The following is a 27,786-nucleotide window of genomic DNA, read 5'->3' as shown; positions in this document are numbered from 1 at the left end:
AGTTGGAGGTTTTTTACTTTAATTTGGGCCCAGAGCAGAGACAAGGGAATTGTCTTTTTCTGTAGGCTGACAATCACTATCAGAGAATAGGTATTCTATTCCAGCACAACAAAATTTTACAGCCAAGTTTTGTTTGTTTCTAAACCTCGGGTGTAAAGTTAGTAAAAACAGAGAGGTTAGAATGGCAAAATCCCCGGCCAAGACAACTACAGACCCAGACCCTTGGATCTTAAGAACAATGAATAATCCTCCCAACACTTGCACCCCCCCTTTCCTGGGAAATGTTGGATAAAAAGCCTCACCTATTTGCATAGGTGACCACAGACCCAAACCCTTGGATCTGAGAACAATGAAAAAGCATTCAGTGTTTTACAAGAAGACTTTTAATAAAAAAAATAGAAGTAAATAGAAATAAAGAAATCCCCCCTGTAAAATCAGGATGGTAGATATCTTACAGGGTAATTAGATTCAAAAACATAGAGAACCCCTCTAGGCAAAACCTTAAGTTACAAAAAAGATACACAGACAGAAATAGTTATTCTATTCAGCACAATTCTTTTCTCAGCCATTTAAAGAAATCATAATCTAACACATACCTAGCTAGGTTACTTACTAAAAGTTCTAAGACTCCATTCCTGTTCTGTCCCTGGCAAAGACCAGCATACAGACAGACACAGACCCTTTGTTTCTCTCCCTCCTCCCAGCTTTTGAAAGTATCTTGTCTCCTCATTGGTCATTTTGGTCAGGTGCCAGCGAGGTTACCTTTAGCTTCTTAACCCTTTACAGGTGAGAGGAGCTTTCCCCTGGCCAGGAGGGATTTCAAAGGGGTTTACGCTTCCCTTTATATTTATGACATAGCCTCTGCAAGGCTGCTATTCCCACTCCTTTTCAGATGTATGGGGAATATGCAAAGCCTTGACTGCCCCCTCACCACAATGTGCAGCACAGCTGAACTGGTGCAGAGAGGGAAGTAACCTATACTAGATAAAAGGCTGATGCAGCTTGCTTTCTCTCTGGAGCAAGGAGTAACTAGGGACCAGATTGTGACTCTCTAATTAATTAGTCACAGATTAATCCCTAGTCTGCCAGGCAACTAAATGCTGCTCCTTACTCAGGGCTATGGGTAACGCTATGGTCAAGCCCTTTGGAAAGATGTTAAAATATAAAATCCTCCTTGAATATGTTTATATAGGTAATATTTGGTCCCACAGAAATATATGAAAATACACATACAAAATATTCCACTGTGCTTTATATCTTTGATTGATTTTGATCTTTTGTAATCAGAATGCTCTATGCAGTATCCCTATGTCCATATTATTCCACGTAACTATCTCTATCACAGTCAGACAAACTTTGATCATGCATACCACTGTATTGATTGCAACTTGCACTAATTATTTTTCTAATGAGAGTTTTCAAGTTTTTCCACAAAAATCAAAAGATTGTCTCAGCTTTAATCATTTTAATCAGATTTCTTTTACCTCATTCCAAATAAACCATAGAGTTCTTACACTGGTGATTTTTATCCGACATAATCTTCAATAGCACCAAGGACTTTGTTAAAATGGCTCTGTTTGTCTATAAGTAATTACTTTTTTTGTGGTTCTGGTGCGCTTAAAATTTTTAAATAATGCACTTAGCCAGGTTCCAATCTCTATAAGAAAGATTTTAGTTTATACATGATTCTATAAAGCAAATGGGTTGTTCTTATTTGTAGGTGATTTAAATATTGTTTTTCAGACATCATATACAAAGAAATTAACTGAAAAGACTTGCCTGTGTTTTGGAAAATGGTCCATCTTTCACAAGAAGTAATCATAAAATCTCTTGATTATTTCTCATAACACTCACCTGTCTTAATGTAGAAACTGAGGAGTTCAACCCTGGGCATGCAAGTAGTCCTCACTCACACAAGCAGTCCCACTGCCTTTAATGGGATTACTTGCAGGAGTGAGGGCTACTTGCATTATTAAGGATTTTCAGGTTTGGGCCCTCATTTATGAAGTAATATTGTGTCCAAACAAAGTTGAAATTCTGTGTGGGACAGTGCTGTATCCCTGTCTGGATGTACAGTATTGATCACCCAGCTGTTTCAGCCACATGACAGAGTGCTTGTTATCGTCCCTATTTAAACTACAGCAGTTACTACCAGTATCACTGTTTCTAGATAAAAATAAACATAGGAAGATTCACTTTGCAGCTGCGATATCATGTCTAATTTTCTTAATATGTATGTCAGTCAGAATCATTTTGTTGTTGATTAGGGATCAGGCAATCAGAGTTTCTCTCTCTGACCTCACTTCATTGCAGGTTTCAATCATACATATCACACTTTGTCTGAACACCAACCATAATACTGCCATGATTCATTAAGCTCTAACAAACCCTCCTAAGGCAGCCATGAAAACTTCACCACTTAATATTCAAAACATGAAAATCTGGGCTTGGAGTCTAATTTGCTACTGATGTAATATTAAAGCAATATATGTATAAAATATTAAGGCCATATTTGTTCTGAATTTATTTTATTTAATTTTTTACACAAGGCATAAAACCCTGGGACCTTAAAACAACATGTCTCATTTTCAAGGATGTCCTGAGGGGCAGACAGACATGGCATCTATACACACACCTTGATATCCTGAACAATAGTGTGGTATAGGCACCATATTGAAATATATACTCTTTCATGAGAAGCAAGGGTTTTGCTGATAAAAATAAAAATGTCATCTTATCTGCTGACCAGTAGATAGAATGTAATTTCTAATACTACCCCTTGAATCCATCCACAGAAAGAGAGAGCTTGGAGAAAACTTGGCGATAAGGGCTCCTTCTCTTATTCCTTCAATGTCAGGAAAAACTCAGATTTAGTTGTCAGACAGAGGTTCACCTTTCAGTATTCAGATTAAGTCATGCTTGAGAAGTTGTATGCATGCTAATTACCTTGGTAAGGAAAAAGGGTTTGTGATACCTCTGGCTTCTTCTGTAATGCCTTCAGGATTTGAAGGTTTAAGGCTAAGATAATTGAACTCTAAGAATCAGAATTAGGTTAATCAACAATGTCTCAATTCAGTTCAGAGTGTGCTAAGATCCTATAAATGTTTTTAATTTTCCCCTTCACAAGTGCAAGGGGAGGATGCTCTGTGCCATGTTCAATGTTTGGACAGTGCTTAACATTTGGAATACCTTGTCCCATTGAACACTGATGCTTCTGTAGTGATCTGGGGGACATAAAAAGGTAGTTTAGTCTGTCCAGCAGATCTCAGATGTTTTGTATTTAACATTTGATTTGTAGAACAGTTTAAGAATCCTATAACTAGTTAGTATTACAAAAGCCCTTCTCTTCTTGACCAAGGTGACTATTACTCTTTTGTCTTAGGATGTGGATGGGGCATAGTTGTTAGTATAGTGACACAGATGTACAGAGCATTTTACATAATGCTCAAAACAAAGGGGCCCTGCCCTGGAAGGCTTACTTTCCAACTCAAATGAATATGATATAGCAGACAACACTCCAGGCAAACTGCTTTGATTATTATGGCCTCAATTCAACACAGAATTTATGTTTCCTGGTAGTTAGCTGTTCTCCAGAGTAATAGGAAAGTAAGATGTGCTTCATAACATTTATTTTTTTTCATTTTCATTTCACAGTATTTATACCTTTTATTGTATCGATCTAACCAAAGAATCTGGCTTGTCTGTATTAAATCATCTCTGTATTTTTTTTCCTAACATATTGTTGAAGTAAGTGTTACTTTCTTGTCTGTCAGATACTGTTCATCGTCATTTGGTAATTCAGTTTCACTTAGTACAAGAGCCATCTTACACACTGCTGTGTGCCTGTTCTAATGCCTATCGTATCCTAGATGTAATGATATAACTACATATATTGGGGCAAATGCTCCTCCAGAGCACAATGCAAATAAATGGACACTGTACTAGGAGTTCCTTAGGGCATAGAGTGGACTGAATTAAAGCCCATTTCCATTACCACAGAATGGGCAGCAAAAGCTACTCCTGATTCACTGCACCCTCACGTCACAGCTAATCTCTGCTACATTGTCACCTTTTCTCTGTGAGGGGGCACAGCCAATAGATTCACACACTGCTTCCATGCCTGTCCAAAAATCTCCTTTTCTATGCAGAGAGCCTTCATAGTGCTGGGCTTTCCAGTGCACTGTGTTTATCCACCACTGTACCGGTTCTCTTTGGTTCCCTTCACAGAGAGGAACTGCACAAATGGCACTGCCAGAACACCTCCAGAGAGGAGAAGCAGAATTTCCCCTTTTTATTTATTAAAGAAGCTACTCTGGCTGTGTGTTTTCTTCTGTGCTAAAATGTAATGAAGTATTCATTATGGGAGCAAATATTATTGAAGAAATTTTACATTCTGCTGTAGACCCTGGTTTTAGAAGGGCCCTTGCAATTCACCTAATGGTCAGCTTGAATTGACAGAAATATAAGCAAGTTAAATAACACACACAAGGTCACTCAGCATCAGTGGCTGAACTGGGATTAGACTACTAGGGAAGCACTTGGCTTCCCATCCTTGCTTTAACCATAGAGCTTTATGAGTTCCTTGATGACTTCCCTCTCCTTTCCTTTCTCTTCCTCCCCTTTGTTTTTCTCGTTTCTCTTCTGCTCCCTTTTCTGCTCTTCCTTCCTCCTTTCTGTTTTTTCATCTTGTATCTCTGCTTTTTTAATTTTCCCTCACTGCTTGTTTTTCTCTAGGTATACTTTGTGTTTTTGCTTTTCCTTTTGCACCCATTTCTGTTTCATCTGGATGATTTGTAATAGAATATTTGCATTTTGCTTAGAATAAGCTGTGTTTAGCAGTATGGTGGGCACAGTTCCAAATTCTGATTAGTAATTACCTCTCCCAGTGAAAACTGAACATTTCTAAAATGAAAACAATTTGTTGACACAAACAAACCTTTTCTGTGTGTATGACTCTTGATTTAAAATTGTGCGTAAGACCTTGTCATAAATATAAAGGGAAGGGTAACCACCTTTCTATATACAGGGCTATAAAATCTCTCCTGGCCAGAGGCAAAACCCTTTCACTGAAACGAGTTAAAAAGCTAAGGTAACCTCACTGGCACCTGACCCAAAATGACCAATGAGGGGACAAGATACTTTCAAATCTGGAGGGGGGCAAACACAGGGTTTGGACTCTCTGTGTGATGCTTTTGCCGGGAACAGATCAGGAATGTAAGCCTTACAACTCCTGTAAAGTTAGTAAGTAATCTAGCTAGAAAATGAGTTAGATTTTCTTTTGTTTAATGGCTTGTAAAATAAGCTGTGCTGGAGGGAATGTATATTCCTGTTTTTGTGTCTTTTTGTAACTTAAGGTTTTGCCTAGAGGGATTCTCTATGTTTTGAATCTGATTACCCTGTAAAGTATTTACCATCCTGATTTTACAAAGGTGATTCTTTTAGATTTTCTTTAATTAAAATTCTTCTTTTAAGAACCTGATTGATTTTTTATTGTTCTTAAGATCCAAGGGTTTGGGTCTGTGTTTACCTGTACCAATTGGTGAGGATTATCAAGCCTTCCCAAGGAAAGGGGGTGTAAGGCTTGGGGGGATATTTTGGGAGAAGACGTCTCCAAGTGGTCTCTTTCCCTGTTCTTTGTTTAAAACGCTTGGTGGTGGCAGCATACTGTTCAAGGACAAGGCAAAGTTTGAAACTTGGGGAAGTTTTTAACATAAGCTGGTAAGAATAAGCTTAGGGGGTCTTTTATGCTGGTCCCCACATCTGTACCCTAGAGTTCAGAATGGGGAAGGAACCTTGACAGGGCTCTCTTCCTCTGTGAAAAATGTTTTTGGGCAATTTGCAGACAAAACTATTAATGATTAAATGAAGCAAATTTAGAAGTTTCAGCTGAAATAATGAAAAATATATGTGGAATAATAAAAGATGTCTAGAAAAAAACTGTGACATTAACTCTTATATAAGCATTCACTTACAGCTTTGGTGGCAAAAGAGTTAATTATAAAGTCCTGTCTTTACTTATTATTATTATTTCTTTGGTATCACAGTAGCATTTAGAGGCCCCAAGCAAGACATAAGGTTTATCTATACTTCAATTAGGATGTATGATCACAGCTTGTGGTGGCATACCCCTGCTAGCTTGAATTTATTTAGATCAGGGGTTCTCAAACTTCATTGCACCACAATCTCCTTCTGACAACAAAGTTACTATATGACCCCGGTAGTAAGAGGGGAGAGGGGGAGACAGAGCCCCACCACCCTGGGTGGGGATCGAGCTTGGGCTTAGTTTCAGCCCCAAGTTCCAGGAAGTCTAATGCTGGCCTTGGTAACCCATTTTGGGGTCCCGACCCACAGTTTGAGAACCGCTGATTTAGATCAAAGCTAGAGTAACAATAGCAGTGCAGTGGTGGCAGCATGGGCTGCAGCACAGGCTAGCTGCTTGAACACATAACCAGGGTCCTGGTCAGGGTTATACTCAGAAGACTACCCTGTGCTGCCATCCATGCTGACGTAGCTATGCTATTATTGTTACTCAAGCTCACTTTGATCTAGCTAAATTAAAGCTAGCTTGGGTAGGCCTGTGGGAGCTGCAATCACACCTCCGGATTGCAGTGTAGACATACCCTAAGTGAAGTGCCTGCCTTGAAGAGCTTATCACCAAAGTAAACAAGATGGATAGACAGTAGGAGAAAGGAAGTAGTATCCCTTTCTTCTTTGAGTGATCATCCCTATGAATAGTGCACTTGAGGATTGTGTATGTGCTCCATGCTCCCAGGACCGAAGATTTTTGCCTAGTAGTGTTTGTGTGTTCTGTGCATGGCCCGCACTCGTTTCATACACCACACAGAGGGAATAAAGGGGCCTTCTGGACTATCACCACCTTGATTCCTCCTTACAGCTTGTGGTCTAGGATGGAGCTTCAGTGTTCATGCTGACTTCTTCAGCTTCTCACTGTCAATAGCTTTTAAAAGTTTTAATGTTCTCTTAGTTCAATAAGTTTGAGGTATAGTTAGTTTGGTAGGTATGAGGGGTTTGTTCCCTATTTTGTAAACCCCCTTCTGGAGCAAGAATTGCTGTTGCCCCCATCCCACACTCTGGCCTTCTAAAGGTTGTGGGGAGTGTGCAAAGGATCCCTGGCTTCAAGAACTGCAATACATGCTACAAGCCCTTCCCATTCACAAACTATCATGTCACCTCTCTGTACTGCCTGGGGGAGGCACATGTCCCCTCCTTGTGCAGTATCTGCATGTCCAGGGAGTTTCAGCTCCATGAGTTCCTCACGGTGGAAGCCATGAAGGTGGAAAAAACTTCTAACTGGGGAGAACCCCCTGTACATTGGCCTGGAGAAGGTAGGAGTGGCATCTCTTCTTTTTTCAGTCCCAAGCAATTTGACGACCTCTGCCTGTGGCCCTCCTCCCACTCAGAGAGACTCTGGAGAGCAGAGCCAGATCAGAGATGGGGAAGGCGAGACATATGTATTCCTATAAGGACAAGATGTAAGTTTTGACCTACAAGCCCTCTAAAAAGAGGCATAAGTCCCTATCTTGTACCAAGTCATTGGGAGCTTTGCACTATGGAGTCAGACCATCCAACATTGAGAAGCACTGATTCAGAACATCCAGGTACCAGGACTGACTCTTCAGCACCAAAGCCCTCTTCAGTACTGCACCCAGATCTAGCACCCTTTTCTTCAGGAACTTGAGCTGTGGAGGTATTCTCTTCAACTCCAGTTCAATTTTCAGTCCAAGGAGATCTTCTGCTGTTCTTGGAATTGGAGACACCAATCTTCTCTAGACCTCAAGGCCCAGTGTCAGGACTTCAGCCGGTATTGATATTTCTATTTCCCCTCTCCATCCCTGTCTATAAGCAGGGGTTGAGCCAGACTGTGTCTGGTACTACCAATGAACTGAGGCAGATCATCACTGCCTCCTTCAGTACCAAAGCCTTTGCCACTGGATCCAGAATCAGAATCTTTGGAGTTGGAAGACAACTACAACAGACACCAGGACTGAGCCCTGACAGAACATCAGGTATCTCCAGAGTATCTCAGAATTCTTGCACTAGCGAATATCCCACTTATACTGACTGGTACCCATCTCCTTGGGGTCTCGTACCAGGGAGTTATGAGATCCCACAGTGACAGTATTGGGTCCCAGAAGATCCTCAAGACTACTGTGAAATATATGAATCATGTGACACAGGGGACCCCAGGAGATCTATGGCTCCTGGGGTAGAAAAGGAGCTTCTTATGCCTCCTCAAGAGCCACAATCCCAGTAGCAGGAGGAATAAGAGCAACAGGAGCAGGCTGACTTTATGCCTGTGACCTTGTCCACTTTTTCTCAGATTCACCATCGTGCCCTGATGATCTGATGGACTTCCAGGATTTACTCAAGAACATGGCAGACTGACTTCAGATTCTCCTGGAAGTGATCAAGAAGAACCACACAAACTACTGGACATTTTGTACAGCTTGGGTCCAAGAAGAGTGGCACTTCCTATTAATGAGGCCATCCTCACTCCTGCCAGGGCCCTCTCTCAGACACCCACCATGAGCCCACCAGTGTCCAAACAGGCACAAATGAGGTACTTTATACCTGAAATAAGGTTGAAGTATTTATTTTCTCACCCATCTCTCAGCTTCTTGGTAGTGTCTGCAGCCACCAAGCATAATCAACGGAGACAAGCCAGACAGAACTTATGATAAAGAAGCAAAAAGGTTTGACCCCTTTGGCAGAAAGGTGCATTACTTGGCATCGCTGCAGTTCTAAGTATCAAACTGCCAAGCTCTGATGTCCAAATATGATTTTATCATCTATGACAAGCTGGCCAACTTCACCGATAAGGTGCATCAGTATATTAGAGACCAGTTCCAGGCTCTGATGAAGAAAAGAGGTAATAAGATCAGCACTTCAGAATGCCCTAGACATAGCGCACACAGCAGTGAGATCACTGCAGCAGTGATTAGACTTTTGTTGCGACTATCCTCCTCGGGAGTCCCAAAAGAAGTTCAAACAATGGTGCAGGACATTCCATTTGAGTGCAATAAACTAATTGGTGCTACAGAGGAGTCTTTCCACTCTTTGAAAGAGCCTCGAGCCACACTTCAATCGCTGGGTATTTACACATCTGCAGTCAAAAGGAAACCCAGTAAGCCCCAATTCAGATGAACAGTCCCACCTTCTTTTTATCACCAGTGGCAGTATGAACATCCACACAGGTGTCACAGGACATTTAGAAAGGGTGTCCAAGGTCATCTACCTTTCACTTCCCAACTACCACCACTCTTAAAGCCAGTATTTTGATGGGATCTTCAAGAACTGCACAACTACTATCCCTCAGGGTCTGTATAACCCCTTTGTTTTTTCTCCTTTCTTTGGAGGCTGGTGTCCCCACTACCTGTCTTCCTGGACAGAATTCATGACAGATAGATGTAGATTCACTACAGGAAAACTATCCAGTTTTCTTCTCTCCCCACTCCCCAACCTCCTTCCCCATCCTCTGTCATGAACCTCTCTCATAAGAGTATTTTTCTGGTGGAGATGGAGTTGTTTCTTTAACTGGGGGTGATAAAACTAGTATCTTCAACAGCAAAGGGGAAGGGGTTCTACTCAAGGTACTTCCTCATCCTCAGGAAGACAGGGGGATGGAGACCCATTGTGGATTTCAGGGAACTGAACAATTTCATCTACTGCCTAAAAGTCAGAATGGTGATCCTATTTTCCATTATCCCCCTCACTAGATCCAAACAAATTTGTTCATGGCTCTCTATCTTGAAGAATTCTACTTTTCATATAGAAATTCATCCATCACATGGGAGATTCCTGAGATTTGTGGCCAATCAACAATAATACCAGTTCAGGGTTCTCCCCTTTGGGCTTTTGAAAGCACCTAGGTACTGTCACTTGTAGCAGCTCACTTTCCTTGGCAGGGGGTGATACTTATCCCTACCTAAACAAGACATTCCCTTCAGGAGCCACTCATCAGGCAACACAAGAACCTTCTACATGTGTTTGAGAAGCCGGGACTGAGGGTGAACCTGAGGAAGTCCACCCTGGAGCCCTCATGGCTAATAGAATTTATCGGGGTGAGGCTGAATGTTAATATAGCCATAGTTGTCTTACCTGACAATCTCTTCCTCTTTATCGCCAGAGTCATATTACAAATCCATTTGGTCCCAGAACATTCGTATGATCCTGTCTGGCATTGTTGGGTAACATAACTGCAACTGTTATGTGACGCTGCTTGTGAGACTTCAGATGTCTATCAGCTTGGTGGTAGACTGTCTACACTCTGGGCAAGCATAGTCTTTACTTACTTGTCAGAGTTCCCCAGAGGATCTCAGCCTCTCTTACTTAATGGGAGGACAGGAAGAAAGTATGTTGGTACCATTCAACTCCCCACTTCTAAGAAAGACTATGACAACTGATGCATCCCTTTTACTCTCTACATTATGAGCTAGGGGCGTGATTCCCCTGCTTGTGTACATTAGCTCTCATTGAGTTAGCATGAATATAAATAGCAATGTCACTGTGGTAGCATGGGTAGTGGGAGCAGAGACATGGCTGAGCTATAATGAGTACAAACCCGCTTGAAACTTATGGTTATGTACTGGACATGGTTCATCCAAGCCTCCGCTGCCAGTACCCAAGTGACTGTGGCCACACTATTGTTTGTACTTATGCTAGCTCAATCAAAGTAACACAAGTATGTGTACACAAGTGGGGGAATGATGCCCCTAACTCATAGTGCAGATCACCTTAACCAAGAATGCTTGGTACACAGTTCTTGAATGCTTTGTCCTGGGCATTGTGACCTACATTTTCCCAGAAGAATGTAACTATCTCTGTGGTTCAGTTTGACCTTTAAGATAGTTGATGCCTGATCGATTAATTGCTTTGAAGATGCAGATCAGTGCCTTAAATGGACTCCTGCAACTGACTGGGTGCTAGTGAATGGACTTGAGCACAGTGACCTAGACCACTGAGGTGGAGGGAAGATGCATTTTGTACCAGATTTATACTGTGCTGCATTGAGATTACCTTCATGTAGTGTTTTTCGTTTTAAAATCTGTGTGTTTGATAGTTGTCAGATTACTGGAGACTGAAGTATTCTGTTATTTACAGAGCAGATGCAGTACAGGTTTCTCTGACGTAAGCTTCCCCAAACTGCCCTGACAATGTGTCTCTATCATGAACTGGAGGGACCACTTCAAAGCATAAAGTGTTAGCCAGTTTTTCATGCTCATTTCATTCTTGTCTTCTGCTAAGATTAACAATAGGAGCTCTTTTCTACTAGGAAATGGACTGAGACTAGCAGTTCATTGCATATACAGTGGTTGCCCCTAAGATATCAATATTTACCATTCAATCATATTGGGCTTCATCATGTTAGTTTGGTATTTGCTATATTTGGAATAGGAAATATAACAAAACAGTGTGTAAAGTTAAATATTGTGTTGCGGAAAAAATTCTATATTTAATTGTCAAAATGAATTTAGGATTACTATCTAATATTCAGACTCATTTAGATGTATAGTAGAACCACCTAACCACCTGTAAGCATGCACATGCTTTACATTAAGAATGTTCGCAAAATGAAAAGGAGTACTTGTGGCACCTTAGAGACTAACCAATTTATCTGAGCATAAGCTTTCATGAGCTATTGCTCACTTCATCAGATGCATCACGAAAGCTTATGCTCAAATAAATTGGTTAGTCTCTAAGGTGCCACAAGTCCTCCTTTACTTTTTGCGAATACAGACTAACACAGCTGCTACTCTGAAACCTGTCTTTAAGAATGTTGTGACCATACTGCTGAAACTATTTTATTTCCTCACTTCATCCCCTCCTTAGTGCTGGTCATCCTAACTTGTTTCATATCCGCAGTATACGTTGTAAACTCATTAGGACAGAGGCTGTATCTTTCTAAGCCTCTTTGAAGCACATAGCATACTTTGGGGCATGATATAATAATAATAAACATTACAGGGCTAAACTGAATAACTATGAGTGAAGTTCCATAATACATTTTTAATCCCCTGAAACACCTAGTGACACAAATGAAGAAAGAAATAATAATGATCTAGCATTTAAAGCTGTGGCTTCTGAGCATGTCTGAGTTTGAGCTAGGGAATATAAAAAAATACAGGGACATTCTATTTCCTCATTTAGTTATCTTCACTTATTGTGATAAGTATTTTTAAGTCTTCTGACCACCAATCGGAGTCACTGTAACACATTAATATTTGAGAACTGCTGAGCCTGTTCATTGTAAACTCTAATTATAACTGCTATATAAATGTTAGAAAAAAATACTGATAAAGAGAAACAAAGCTGTTAAATTCTTTACTCCATCAGTAGATGTTTTGTCTCTAACATTTTTATGTTGTTGTTACTGTGGGTACATAATTTTTGTTTGCATGGTTTAGAAGGTTAGCCATTGGCTATGAAAAAAGTCAATAAATCAATAACAATTTTTATGATAACAAGAAGTGGGACACACTGGTGATGGCAGTTGTAGCATTATGCATGAGAATAGGCATGACTCGTTTGGGTCTATTAAGCTGCTGTTTATCTATGATTATATAGGGAATGGAAGCCAACAATGATGATCCAATAATCAACTTACCTGACTATAATGACATCATAAAGTTAAAAATAATCAATCTACAGCTTTGCACAGTAACAAATAAATCTATCAACAATATTAACTATATTTTTTAACTTTTGGATTTGACAGTGAAACATAAAGTATGTAAAAATGTATCTAGATACAGACATTTTGAGCGGGGTGGGAGGGAATGTTAAGCAAATTCAGTGTTCCTGAAAGATGTTGAATTGAGAGTCCTGGACAATGAAGATGTGTTTTTCTTTTTCAGAGACCACTTATAATGAATGCAATTGTACACTTCCCTACCAACACTCTTTAGTTCTATACTGGAGGCACTTCCTCTAAGTATGAGTGGATAGATCAGTCTCCCAGGGCTAGCTCCACTCAGTGTTGCCATGCCTAATTTTTATGCACCCTGCTGCCTAGTGGAATTTCTCCGCCCAGAGTCAGGCAACCAGACTCCCTCTACAATGAAAAGTGAAAGTTAGGTACCTAAAAAAAGGAATTAACAGGATCCAGCAAGCTGAGCAGGGAGACACCTATGGTAGGCAAAGGAAAATTCCAGAGGGGTGGGGGAGGAAGGGAGGTACTTAAGTTATGTCCCTCAAAGGTAGTTAGGTGTCTAAGTCTGATCCAGAAGAGGGCACTTATATCCTCTTCGAATTCACAGCCATTAACTGTCTACTAGAGTTAACCGCCTAAGGCAGGTCAGCACTTTTTCCCAAGAAACCAGAGAGAGAAAGAGACAGAGACCAACCCACCCCATTATAGCCAACAGCCTGATGGTCAGGTCACTCAGCTGGATGTGAGAAACCTATTTTCAGTTCTACACTCTACCTCATTTGGAGAGATCGTAGGTCTCCCGTATCCCACGTAAGTGCCCTAATCACCAAGCTTTGGGTATTCTGGGGTGGGCCTTTTAATACTTTCTGTTGAAGCTGTTCCACTTTGTATAAATAATTAAATATTAACAGGACCAGGGACTTCAATTTGCAACTCCCACATCCCAGGGAGTTCCCTAACTGCTAGGCTAGGCTGTAAAACCAATCTCTGTCTTTCTATGGCCCAATGAATATTTAATTGTATAAAGTGGAACAACTCCAGTAGGAGAGAGATCCACCCCAGAGTACCGAATACCTGGTGGTTAGGGGCTTACCTGGGAAGTGGGAGATTAGGGTTCAAATTCCTGGTTACAAATGAGGCAGATTGGGTATTTGAAAACAAGTGTCCCACATCCTCAGTCAATGCCCTGCCCAGTGGGCTATTGGATATTCTGGGACACACACCCAGAGCCAGCCTGCAAAATTCCTGAGCTCTTCATCCCCAGTTGTCATCTGTGTGAGGCCCAATCCAGTGGGTGTGGTTGGAGAATGCCTACCTGACCGAGCCCCACAGGCAAGCCTGGCCTACTTGAAGAATCTCACTGAGACTTAGACATGAGTTTGAGTGCCAAGTAGCTTGGCAATGTCAGGAATGAAATAACTCTGCACATGAAATAACTCTGCAGAAATGTAGGTTCCATGGGGTCTTTGCCAGTGTAAATTTAGGTGCCATGGGAATTTAGTTGAGGCCAGGGTTAGGCAGCAGCTGAGTGGGAGTTTTGAGGATCTCAGTGGTTTCTAAGTGTTGGATTTAGGAACCTAAGGTGGCAGTGAGGTGCTTGTGTCTTTGTGTATCAAGCCCCAAGCCACTTCTTGGCCTCTTTGCAGAGATTGTCTAAAAGGCAGTGAAAATGTTTGACAAGACATCTTTCTTTTATGATCCAGCCTGTGACTACCAAATCATTTCACATAGGTCACCAGGCACTTGACAGTCATAATAAGGTACTTTGGTCCTTGTAGCTGAATGAGTGTAGAGGAATCTGGTGTGCAAGGGACTTTGGCACAGAGGCATACTGGCTGCTCAATTTATTGTTAGAGGACTATAAAGAGAATTCTTAAATAAAATAAATGTATACACACACACAAAAATCCTTAGCTTCTAATATAAAGATAGGTTTCAGAGTAACAGCCGTGTTAGTCTGTATTCGCAAAAAGAAAAGGAGTACTTGTGGCACCTTAGAGACTAACCAATTTATTTGAGCATAAGCTTTCGTGAGCTACAGCTCACTTCATCGGATGCATACCGTGGAAACTGCAGCAGACTTTATATACACACAGAGAATATGAAACAATACCTCCTCCCACCCCACTGTCCTAAGCTATTACCAGCAGGACAGTGGGGTGGGAGGAGGTATTGTTTCATATTCTCTGTGTGTATATAAAGTCTGCTGCAGTTTCCACGGTATGCATCCGATGAAGTGAGCTGTAGCTCACGAAAGCTCATGCTCAAATAAATTGGTTAGTCTCTAAGGTGCCACAAGTACTCCTTTTCTTTTTGCGAATATAAAGATACTTAGTCAACAGTAAAAAGAAAAGGAGTACTTGTGGCACCTTAGAGACTAACCAATTTATTTGAGCATGAGCTTTCGTGAGCTACAGCTCACTTCATCGGATGCATGCCGTGGAAACTGCAGCAGGCTTTATTTATACACAGAGAATATGAAAAAATACCTCCTCCCACCCCACTGTCCTGCTGGTAATAGCTTATCTAAAGTGATCATCAGGTGGGCCATTTCCAGCACAAATCCAGGTTTTCTCACCCTCCATCCCCCCACACAAATTCACTCTCCTGCTGGTGATAGCCCATCCAAAGTGACAACTCTTTACACAATGTGCATGATAATAAAGTTGGGCCATTTCCTGCACAAATCCAGGTTCTCTCACCCCCTCACCCCCCTCCCAAAAACCACACACACAAACTCACTCTCCTGCTGGTAATAGCTCATCCAAAGTGACCATTCTCCCTACAATGTGCATAATTAAGGTGGGCCATTTCCAAGAGAAACAACAAATTAATCAAGGTGGGGCTACCTATTTTACTGCACAGAGTACTGAACCCAACTGCTTGCCTTGCTTAGTATGCACCTGATTCAAGCAACTTGTAGTCCTCATAACTTGAAACCAGACTTGCTGAACTTGCTGAGATCAAAGAGATATAAAAATATTTATAGAAATAAGTATATTGTGGAGCGTGCCACCTCAGAACCACTGTCCTCTCTGAGGAAGATGATCATATGAAAGCAGGAGACTTAGGTAGAATGGAAGGAGAATGGAATGGAATGGAATGGAATGGAAAGGGGGAGAAGGCTGATCATCAACCACTGTGAAGGGCTCTTCAGGAAATGGGGATGCCATCAGTGGATGCAGATAAGCTGTGGTGATATGGGATCTGATCACTGAAAATGTGTGTAGTAGGGCATGTGCTGATTTGGAGGCTCATTCAGCAATTTGCCTCCTGGGTGCCAGGGTAGCAGATCTCAGAAGCTAGACAAATTTCCAGTGAGTGCTTGTGAGGAGCTTACAATAATGATCCATACTGTGCCAGTTGTATAGGTATAGGGAAGAGTACGACTAATATCCTAGCAGCTAAATTTAGCTTACTAGAGGGAAAGCTGAAATCCAGGGCCTAGCTTTCTCTGAAATTCCATCAAAATTCTGTTGAGTTTTCCTGTTGCCCAGTTAAATCCTCAGAAATCAAGCGATTATAAGGATACACACAAGCTATAATTTTTCATCTTTCAGAGTTGCATTACAATAACCATAAACTATATAATACTATGTTAATATCCAAACAGTACATTATATTATGCATTTTTTCTACAACCTCAGATACACACTAGTAGGATTAGAAAAGCATGCCAATTGTCTTCAATAGCGTATCTTTAATCCTTAATTATTCCCTAGCACATGGGGGTACAGAAATACTACAATAACCCTCCAATTTATCTGAATCAAACACTTTAAGAGTAATCCCTCTAGTATTGTGTTTACTCTATGTATGCCAAGCAATCCATTAAATTAATGTATACAAAAAACAAACAGTAAACTGTTTTTACATAATATGCTACAAATTAAGGCTCCAATCCCATATTTATGCACGTGCTTAATTTAAACACGTGAGTAGTGCTGTTGACCTCACTGAGACTATTCACATGCTTAAAGTTAATCACATTGGCATTTGCCACATTGGAGCCCAGTATATAAAAGTACAAAGCCATGATGGAAATGTGTAGGCCACTTAAAGTTGTAGTCAAATTATCTTGGTAGTTAATTACCACATACCCTGAATTATATATAAGAACAATATATTTTAGATGGTGTGACGCTAAATTAGTAGTTAACTGCCTCATTCCTTGAAAAGCAGCCTATGCTGCTGAATGAAAAAGATTGCATAGTGCATATCTGATGACTACTATATTAAAATGCATACTGGTATATCAATGGGATTCATATATTCCAAGGCCAGAATGGACCATTGTGATCATCTGGTTTGATCTCCTGAAAACACAGGCCATAAAACGTCTCTAGTATAATTCTAGAGCAGATCTTTTAGAAAAACATCCAGTCAGGATTTAAAAATTGTCAGTGATGGAGAACCCACCATGACACTTAGTAAGTTGTTTCAATGGTTAATTACTCTCACTATTAAAAATTTACACCTTATTTCCAGTCTGAATTTCTTGAACTTCAGCTTCCAGCCACAGGATTGTGGTATACCTTTGTCTGCTAGATTGAAGAGCCCATTGTAAAATATTGACTGTAATCAAGTCACCCTTTAACCAACTCTTTGTTAAGGTAAGTAGATTGAGTCTGTCATTGTAAGGCAAGTTTTCTAATTCTTTAATGATTCTTGTGGCTCTTCTCTGAACCTTCTTCAGTTTATTAACATCCTTCTTGAATTATGGACACCAGAACTGGACACAGTATTCCAGGAATGTTCACACCAGTGCCAAATACAGAGGTAAAATAACCTCTCCTACTCAAGAATCCCCAGTTTATGCATCCAAGGATTGTAATAGTGCTTTTGGCCACAGTGTTGCACTGGGAACTCATGTTCAGCTCATTATCCACCATGACCCCCAAATCTTTTTCAGAGTCACTGTTTCCCAGGATAGAGCCCCCCATTGTGTACCTATGGCCTACATTCTTTGTTTCTAGATTTATACATTTACATTTAGCCATATTAAAACATGTATCATTTGCTTGCCCCAAGCTTACCAAATGATCCAGATAGATCACCAGTCCTCGTCATTATTTATCACTGGTCTATTTTTGTATCATTTGCAAACTTTATCAGTGATGATTTTATGTTTTCTTACAGGTCATTGATAAAAATGTTAAATAGAGTAGGACCAAGAACTGATCACTGTTGGATCCCAGTAGAAACACACCCATTCAAAGATGATTAGCCATCTTTTTAACCATTTAATGTGAGGCATGTTAATTTTATATCTTTCTAATTTTTAATCTAAATGCCATGTGGTACTAAGTCAAATGTCTTACAGAAGTCGAAGTATTCTATGTCAATACTATTACCTTTACCAACCAAACTTGTAATCTCATCAAAACAAGATATCAAGTTAGTTTGACAGGATTTACTTTCCATAAACCTATGTTGATTGGCATTAATTATGTGTCCCTCTTTTAATTCTTTATAAATCGAGTCCTATATCAGCTGCTCCATTATCTTGCCCAGGATAGATGTCAGATTGACAGGACAATAATTACCCAGGTCATACCTTTTACTTTTCAAAAAAATTTAGACAACATTAGCTTTCTTCCAGTCTTCTGGATCTTGACTAGTGTTCTAAGGCTTATTACAAATCAACATTAAAGGTCTTCAACCAGCTGTTTAAACTTTTGGATGCAAGGTATCTGACCTGCTGATTTAAAAATGCTATTTAACATCCTCCTGAGATACTAGTGGAATGAAAAGAGTGTTGTCATATGCTATTATTACATCATGTGTTTTTCCCCAAATACAGAACAGAAATATTTATTGAACACTTGATAATTCTATCACAGACCAATACCATGGTTAGGATTCATTTTGTTCCTCATATACTTTACTTTAAAAATCCTTATTGTCCTTAACTCTGATGGCCAGAGCTTTCTCCTGGTGTCCTTTGCTTCCCTTATCATTTTTCTATAATTCTTAGCTTCCGATTTATATTCATTACAAGCAACTTGACCTTTCTTCCATTTATTTATCTATTTTTTAATTTATTTTTATGGTCTCCTTCACTTCCCCTCTAAACCAGGCTGGGTTTTTAACCATTACAGCCTTTTCCCATAATTGTGAGATTGTGGCTTTTGGGGCATCTAGTGAAGTATTCTTAAACAATTCCCAATTGTCATTCACATTTTTTGATTAAATTCTTCTTCCCAGCTGATTTGGTTAATAATTGTTTTCAGCTTTGTGGAATCGGCTCTTTTAAACCACCAAGTATTTATACCTTTGGTCTGGACTTTATTCTGTTTGAACATTATAAGTCATCATCACTTGTATCTAAGTTACCATTAATTTTTAGTTCTGTGGTCAATTCCTCTTTTTCTGTCAAGACTAAGTCTAATATAGAATTTCCCCATGTTGGATGCAACACTTTTGCCAACTATAATATTTAGGAATTCATAAGATGTTTTAATATGGGCAGCATGACTCTCAAATTGAAGCTCCTTGTGATCACACAGCTTTTTTACCTAAGTATTATAGACAGTTGCATAAGAAACCAGTCATCCTGCTCTCTTAGCTGGTGTCTGCTACATACCCCATCTTGTGCTTTATCTCTTAGGACATTGATCCATAAACATTCAATATCATTTCCTTCTGAGTTAGCAGTGACTCAGAAACAGGTAATACCATTTTTGACATAGAATGCCACTCCCCAGCCCTGCTTTTGCCCACTTGATCCTTCCTAAATATGTTATAACCTTTGATTTTTACATTCCAATGATGGGAATTATCCCACCAGGTTTCAGTAATATCAACTAGATTAAATTTATGCTCATAAACGATCAATTCCCATTCCTATAGTTTGTTTCTTAGGCTCCTTGCATTGGGGTATAGGCAAATTAAAAAGTTCTCTTCGTGTGGTTTGGTTTACATGTGTGAATAAAGTCACAAAGGTAGTATTTGCAGGATTGGGTAATGACTCAGTAAAGATATAAGGGACATTATGATAATGGAATAAATTGCAAGATGTAGAAAAAAAAATCTATTATAATTCATTGTATTATTTGTGAAATAATCATAGTGCATTCTCATGAGGGAAAAGAGCTAAGGTTTGCATGTAACTTTAACTGTGTCATTTCCTGATTTCTGAGTGCTTAACCATAAAACTCTAATGTTCTTTATGCAGAGTTTCAGTTATGGAAATATTATTTCTTTGTTTTGAATGTGTTAGTTATGATTTTGGAGGCCAGAGGTCTCTTTGCAGATACTTTATAGGAAACCTAATGTTAATATTTAATATAAAACACTCCAGAAAGAAGTGCAGAAGTTTTCAGGATATTTTTAAACATTGAATTTTGTAAGGAATGGTTCTATCCTCCTCCTTTCTTGTCACAAAATTTTGTATCCAAACATTTTAAATGGTATAAAAGAGGCAGTATTATTACTTAAGTAATACAAAAGGTGTCCAGTTTGCTTGTTTATTTCTTCAGCACTAAATACTGATGTATAGTCTAGGTGCTTTAACATAAATTAAAAATAGATACCGGTGAATTATGCAACTATCAAATTGATAGCAGAGAACTCACAGACAGCTGCCACTCCTGCTTCCTAATAGCAATCCCTATCCCAATGACAGGAAAAATTAAATAAAATATTTTAGAAACTATAGCAGACTGTGAAAGGGCAGGGGCTGCAGTGACAAAGGTCTGTCTGCCAGTCCTGGACAATTCAGTTCTAGATACCAACAGCAAAATAATTCTCGTCAATTTTAGCTGCCATTATAGGGTCTAAAATAAGAGGCAGCATAATTGGGAACCAAATGGTAGCTGCATGGTAGAGAGTTTTTCAAGAGAATGATCTATAATAAGTTGTGAGTGTTTTACTTAATTAATCCATGTTTCAAGAAAGTGCTTAATTTTAAGCATGTGCTTTAGTCTACTGACTTTGATGAGATTTAAGCATATGATTAAGTATCCTTCCTGAATGGGAGTCCTAAAATTTTACACTTACGGCCAAATCCTTAGCTATTGTAAATGGGCATACCTTCACCGAACTCAGTGGAGTTGCACTCATTTACACAAGCTAATGATCTCACCCCTAGAGTGTAAATAAAACAAATGAGAGGATGATTATTGAATGTTAAACATATTTGCACTAAAAATTAAAGTAATGGCAAATTTCAATCTCTTCAAAAACAAACCTGAAAATGGACATGTGCAGCAGCTTTGTAATAATACTTTGGCTCTTTTTTCCTTTCATTTTCAATTTTTTTGAGTCTGAAACTAGCTGGCTGGTAACATTTCAGTATTTGGGCGCACAATACAATCTAACCTCCTAAGTAGTGTTCCTTTTTCTCCGAGGTTTCTTTAATAAGTTCCACATTTTTACAAGTCCTCAAGTTATGGAAGAGTGGGTCTGTCTATCCACAAGTGCACTACATAGTGAATAAGGGGGTGCTTTAAATGATAATATATGCAATGTATACTTTAGAAGTGCATCCTCTGATAAAAGAGAGATTTTTGGAGTGGATGGTGATTAGACTTGGTAGCCCAGATTATTTATATTTTAGAGGAAATCATTAAAGTATCAGCATGTATTGTATGCTGCGTATGCATCTAAGTTAAGTGCATTGTAGTGGGTTCTTCAGTCTTTTTCATTATTTTGTGGTATTGAGGCTTATCTAATCTGCAGATGAAGGAATTCTGCACTCGGTATGTCTTGCCTTGATTTTTAGGCTCTAAAAGTTAAAAGAAGTAGAAGAGGGGTTTAAATTTATTAGGAACTGGTGAACCTTTTGGGAAGGGATGAGCCTATATAAGAAGAATGGGCTTCACCTAATCCAAAAATTAAAAAGTTGTAGAGGAATTTTTAAACTAAGGGCTTGGAGAAAACTGACAGGTGCAGAGGAGCACACAGTTTGGGCAGAGATATCCCTTAGGGGATGATCTATTAATGGGGATTCTCTATATCCTAGTAAGGAGGAGAGGATGGAAATCGGTAAAGTACAGGCAGGAACTGAAGAGAAACAGTCAAAGGAAAAAGAGTCCCATTCAATTACATCAGATAATGGCAGATAGCTAAAAAGTGACAGATTTTATAAGTGCTTGTATACAAATGCTAGAAGCCTAAATGCTAAGATGGGTGAACTTGAGTGCCTGGTATTAAATGAGGATATTGATATAATAGGCATTGCAGAAACTTGGTGGAACAATTATAATAAATGGGACACCATAATACTGAGTATAAAATAAAGGAATGACAGAGTAGCTTGTGCTGGTGTGGGTGTGGCACTATATGAGAAAGAAAACATAGAGTCTAATATGGTGAAAATCTTAAATGAATCAAACTGTATCATAGAATCTGTATGGATAGAAATTCCATGCTTGCATAACAAGATTATAGCAGTAGGGATATACTTCCCAACACCTGACCATGATAATGATGATATGGTGATAATCACCATGATGGTGATTGTGAAATGCTCCAGGAGATTAAAGAGGCTATAAAATAGACAAATCAATAATATTTTGGGATTTCAACTATCCCGCTATTAACTGGGTACATGTAACCTCAGGATGGAAGGCAGAGATAATATTTCTAGACATCATAAATGACTGCTTCTTGGAGCAACAAGAGGAGAGGGAATTTAGTCCTAAGTGGAGCACAGGATCTGGTCCAAGAGGTGAATATAGCTGAACCGCTTGGTAATGACAACCATAATATAATAAAAATTAACATCCTTGGAGGAAGGGGTAAATAACTAAGAAATGCATCCTTTAAACAATAGAAAGTTAAATTATAATGAGGAAAATAGAAAGGAGCATAAACTCTGGCAAGTCAAGTGTAAAAGTCTAATTAGGAAGGCCAAAAAAAATTTGAAGAGCAACTAGCCAAAGTCTCAAAAACTAACAGCAAAATTTTTTTTAAGTAAGTCAGAAGAAGGAAGTCTGCCAAACAATCAGTGGGGCCACTGAACATTTGAAGTGCTAAAGGAGCACTCAAGGAAGATTCGGCCATTGAGGAGAAGGTAAATGAATTCTTTGCATCAGTTTTCGCAGCAGAGTATGTGAAGGAAATTCCCACACTTGAGCCCATCTTTTTAGATGACAAAGGAACTGTCCCAATTGAGTTGTCAGTAGAGGAGGTTTTGGAACAAATTGATCAATTAAACAGTAATAAGTCCCCAGGATCAGATGGTGTTCATCCAAGCATTCTGAGGAAACTCATATATGAAATTGCAGAACTATTAACTGTGGTATGTAACCTATCACTTAAATCAGCTTCGTACGAGATACCTGGAGAATAGCAAGAATGACACCAATTTTTAAAAAAGGGTCCAGAGGCAATCCTGGGAATTACAGGCTGGTAAACCTAACTTCACTACCAGGCAAATTGGTTGAAATGATAGAAAAGGACAGAATTATCAGCACATAAAGAACACGATTTTTTGGGGAACTGTCTACATGGCTTTGTAAAGGGAAATCATGCCTCACCAATCTATTATAATTCTTTGAGGGGATCAACAAACATGGACAAGGTGATCCAGTGGATATAGTGTACTTGGACTTTCAGAAAGCCTTTGACAGGGTCCCTCACTACAAGCTCTTAAGAAAAGTAAGTAGTTGTGGGATAAGAGGGAAGGTCCTCTCATGGATCAGTAACTAGTTAAAAGATGGAAAACAAAGGATAGGATGCAGAGAGGTAAATAGTGGTGTCCCACAGGGATCTGTACTGGGATCAGTGCTCTTCAACATATTCATAAATGATCTGGAAAAAGGGGGTAAACAGTGAGGTGGCAAAATTTGCAGATGATACAAAATTACTCAAGATATGTAAGTCCAAAGTCCAACTGTGAAGAGTTACAAAGGGATCTCACAAAACTGGTGACTGGGTAACAAAATAGCAATGAAATTCAGTGTTGATAAATGCAAAATAATGCACATTGGAAAACATAACCCAACTATACATACAAAATGATGGGGTCTAAATTAGCTGTTCCCACTCAAGAAAGAGATCTTGGAGTCATTGTGAATAGTTCTCTGAAAAGATCTGCTCAATGTGCAGAGGCAGTCAAAAAATCAAACAGAATATTACAAACCATTAGGAAAGGGATTGATAATAAGACAGAAAATCTCATAATGTTTCTATATAAATCCATAGTGCACCCACATCTTTAATATTGTGTGTCGTTTTAGTCACCCCATCTCAAAAAGATATATTAGAATTGGAAAAGGTAAGGAGAAAGGCAACAAAAATTATTAAGGGTATGGAACAGCTTCCATATGAGGAGAGATTAAAAAGACTGGGACTTTTCAGCTTGGAAAAGAGACAACTATGAGGGGATATGTTAGAGGTCTATAAAATGGTAGACTGGTGTGGAGAAAGTAAATAAGAAAGTGTTATTTACTCCTTCACATAACACAAGAATCAAATTAATGAAATTAATAGGCAGCAGGTTTAGAACAAAAGGAAGTACTTCACACAACGCACACTCAACATGTGGAACTTGTTGCCAGTGAAGGCCAAAACTATAACAGGGTTAAAAAAAAAACTAGATAAGTTCATGAAGGATAGGTCCATCAATGGCTATTAGCCAGGATGGTCAGGGATGCAACCCTGTACTCTGGGTGTCCCTAGCATCTGATTGCTAGAAGCTGTGAGTGGATGACAGGGTATGGATCACTTGATGATTGACTATTCTGTTCATTCCCTCTGAAGCACCTGAAATTGGCCCCTGTCAGAAGACAGGATACTGGGCTAGATGGACTATTGGTCTGACCCAGTGTGGCTGTTCTTATATAAAATTAAGCCTGAAAGATATCTGTGCATTAGTAAAAAATATTTTGCTAGAAATAAATATTATTTTTCTTGATTAAAGGAAGTGTGCCATTTTATGCCAGATCAGGTGGTGTCTGCTACCTTACATCATGTGGCTGATGAAAAACAATAGAAGGTGTGTTAAAGCACAAAGATAGGCAAATAATTCACGTAGTATGCTTAAAATTGTTATAATGTGTGCTACCAGAGTATTTCAGATGTTATGGACTGTTTGAGCTGCATTCTTGAGATTGTCTTTAGCATTTACATTTGAAAATACAAGATGTGCTTGCTTTTTATCCAGACAAATTAGATTTAGTGTACTGTTCTGTAATGCTGCTTTTAACTGGTTCTTCCTATTCCTCTTGCTATGGAGCTCCAGGAATTGGAGCCAAAGAAAATTTCAAGAAGTTAGTCTTCTAACTTAGGGATGATGTGGTATGGGCAATATCTAACTTACCACATCATCACCCCTTTACCTCTTAGCAGCCTTGTTTCCAAGGAAACCATACTGGACATTTAGGGAAATTTATGGATATTAAAAACTGTGCATGCACATGCATATATATATATATATTTGCTCATAACTATAAATGAAAAAAATACATGTCCTTTCTGCCATACTATCAGCCAGATCCTTTATACATTCCAAACTCCCAATCAATCCCATTGATTACAATGGGATGTAGAAGTGTGGAAGAATTGCAAGATTGGGCCCAATAAATGGAAATTTATGATATGTCATACACCATATGCAGTAAACAATTATCACTTTTCAAATTCTGTTTTATTTTTACTGAAATGATGAGAAAATCACGCAGTAATACATAATAATGTCCCACCACCAACTTATTAAAAAAAGAAAATAGGGTAGGTTTAATAATAATAATAGTAGTGGTTACAAAATGATAAAAAGGCAAATAGGAAAGTTTTAGTTTTATTTATGGAGAATAAAAAGTAACTTTTAAAAAGGCAAAAACAAACTCATCTTGCATCATTTTCCCTTTGCCTTTGTTTGTGTGTTGTCAGTTTAGGCAACAATTCTGCAAAATCTTACAGGCATGTTTAATTTTGCACACCAGTAGACCCATTGACTTTGGTGGGACTACTCACATGCATAAAACTAAGTGTGTACCGAATAGTTTGCAGGATCAGGATCTTTCTTATTAAGTGTCTACAAAGGCTTAGCACCGTTTGAGCTTTAATAAATAATTAATAATAACAGTCATTAACAAATTCCTTTTGCCTTTTACAACACCTCTCACTGTTCTTGGAATGCCCTTTGTATTCTGAATCACCAAGCCACTATCCTCTCCACATTCAAGTCCTTAAAGATTCACTTTTTTGAAATGCCCACAAAATTGAGTGAACAAACAAACCAAACCAAAAAGGACACAAGTTATTATTCTGAGCTGGGTGAAATCTTGTTAGGGGTTAAATTAAAACCTCTTTGAGGTTGGGTGTGAAGCTCATCCTTCAATTAACCTAATTGTCAGGATGAGTTAATCAGACCCTGTGTAGTGCCTAATTTGTTTTGGTGTTTGCCAAGGTACAGCCTTGGCACCTCTTTTCATGCTATGGCACAGCCCTGGCACCTCTTCTGTCAGTGGCCTGTAAGGTGTGACCTCACACATATAGTGCATGCAAGGTCACACTGCGTGGAGGATACCATTTTGGTCTTCATATGGCATGAACTCACATGAAACATCATGATGTGTAAATGACACCATTGATATTGTTTGAGCCCCGGCAGCTATTCTTTTACAAATTGACCCCAGCCAAGTAACCCCAGCCAAGACAAAACAGCATTGTGAACTGGCCTTTAGTTTGCACTGAGTGGCGGAGGAATTTTGTTGAGTAGTATTCAGGAAGGGCATGGGGATCGGAGAAGGCAGAACACAAAGAAACTGGGAACATACTAGAAGAGAGAGAGAGAGGTTGAGGTGTGAAAGCCAAGCAGCAGCTGTGAGCACCGTGTGACCCTGGAAAAAACTAGAGCAAGAGCTTTCAGGTCTGTTGGTTAAAGAGGCTTGGAGCTGTAAGCTGAGAAACTGATTCTTTTGTTCTCAGTTCCTCCAGCTTTCAGAGAAGCAGGACTTTGTACAGTCTTTGTGAATAAACAAAAATGCATCGAAGAAATACCCAACTCTTTGCAATTTCTACTCCCAACTGGAACATCTGCAAGGCCCCAAACTTGGGTTAGCTACTTAGGTTGAAAAGCAACATTATAATCTATAGGCTTCCCAATGCTTTGTTTCTTCTCTGTGACTCTCTTTGACATTGTGAGTTCTGCTGGTCAAAGGCTTTTTTCTTTTTGTGTTTTTCACTAAATGAATTGGCCTCAATTCTGCCACCTCCTCTCATGTTCAGTAGTACCTTTCCTTGTGAATAACCCCTTTGAATTGAATTGGGACTATTTGTATTGTAAAATGCTATTCTAGATGAGTGAGTGTGGTATAATCAGGTCCACAATAAATAATAATGACTGGATAGAAATGTTAAATTGATCCATATTGTACAGCTAAATTATATATAACTAGAGACTTTCTGAATGAATGAAAACTAGACACTTTTCCTCATGAGGTGAGGAAGTAAAGGGCTGAAGAGAGGCAACACAGAAGTTAGGTTGAGTCAGATAGGGAATTCTGAGGTGAACTGAAGGCTTAGTCAGAGCTCTTGTTTATCCTTTGCAAGCTTCATTGTCACCTGATGACCCAGGAATCTAAGACCCTATATACTCCCTGTAAAGATTTATGGAAAATGCCAGGCCAGACACCAATAGGAGACATCCTTATCAGAACAGCGGGGCTACCTGAGCCTGTCCTCCTCAGAAGGAAGTGGGTCTTGAACACACAGACAGGAGGGTGGAAATTTTGTGCTTGTCTTCACTGAATTGTTAGTTCAAGCTATAACACGGGTTTTGCCCCTAACCTGACTCCTGTCCATGAACAAAAATCTCTAGCTTGAATCAAATTGAACTTAAATGTGAGCTAGGTAGCCTGTCAAGAAAGTGGGTTGAAGCTCAAGTGCTGCTGACCACTGGAGCCAGTAATTCAGTGGGGATGCAGCAGTTCAAATTACAATAACTCATCAACTGCTAATCCCATCACTGTGCTAATCCAATCATTCCGTGCTGCTAATCAAATCACTCTGCTTAGCTCAAGTGTTTTTGTACAGTGTGGTTGCTCTTAGCTGAGCTAGGGAGTAACTCAAGTGTACTAACTACAACTAATACAGTGAAGACCAGCCCTGTGTGTGGCTCTAGATCAGTGGTTCTCAACCTATTTACCATTGTGGGCTGCATATGC

The sequence above is a fragment of the Lepidochelys olivacea genome (genome assembly GCF_965140295.1).
Source record: "Lepidochelys olivacea isolate rLepOli2 genome assembly, chromosome: 2".
NCBI lineage: Eukaryota > Metazoa > Chordata > Testudines > Cheloniidae > Lepidochelys > Lepidochelys olivacea.
Note: the sequence above shows the minus strand (reverse complement) of the source record.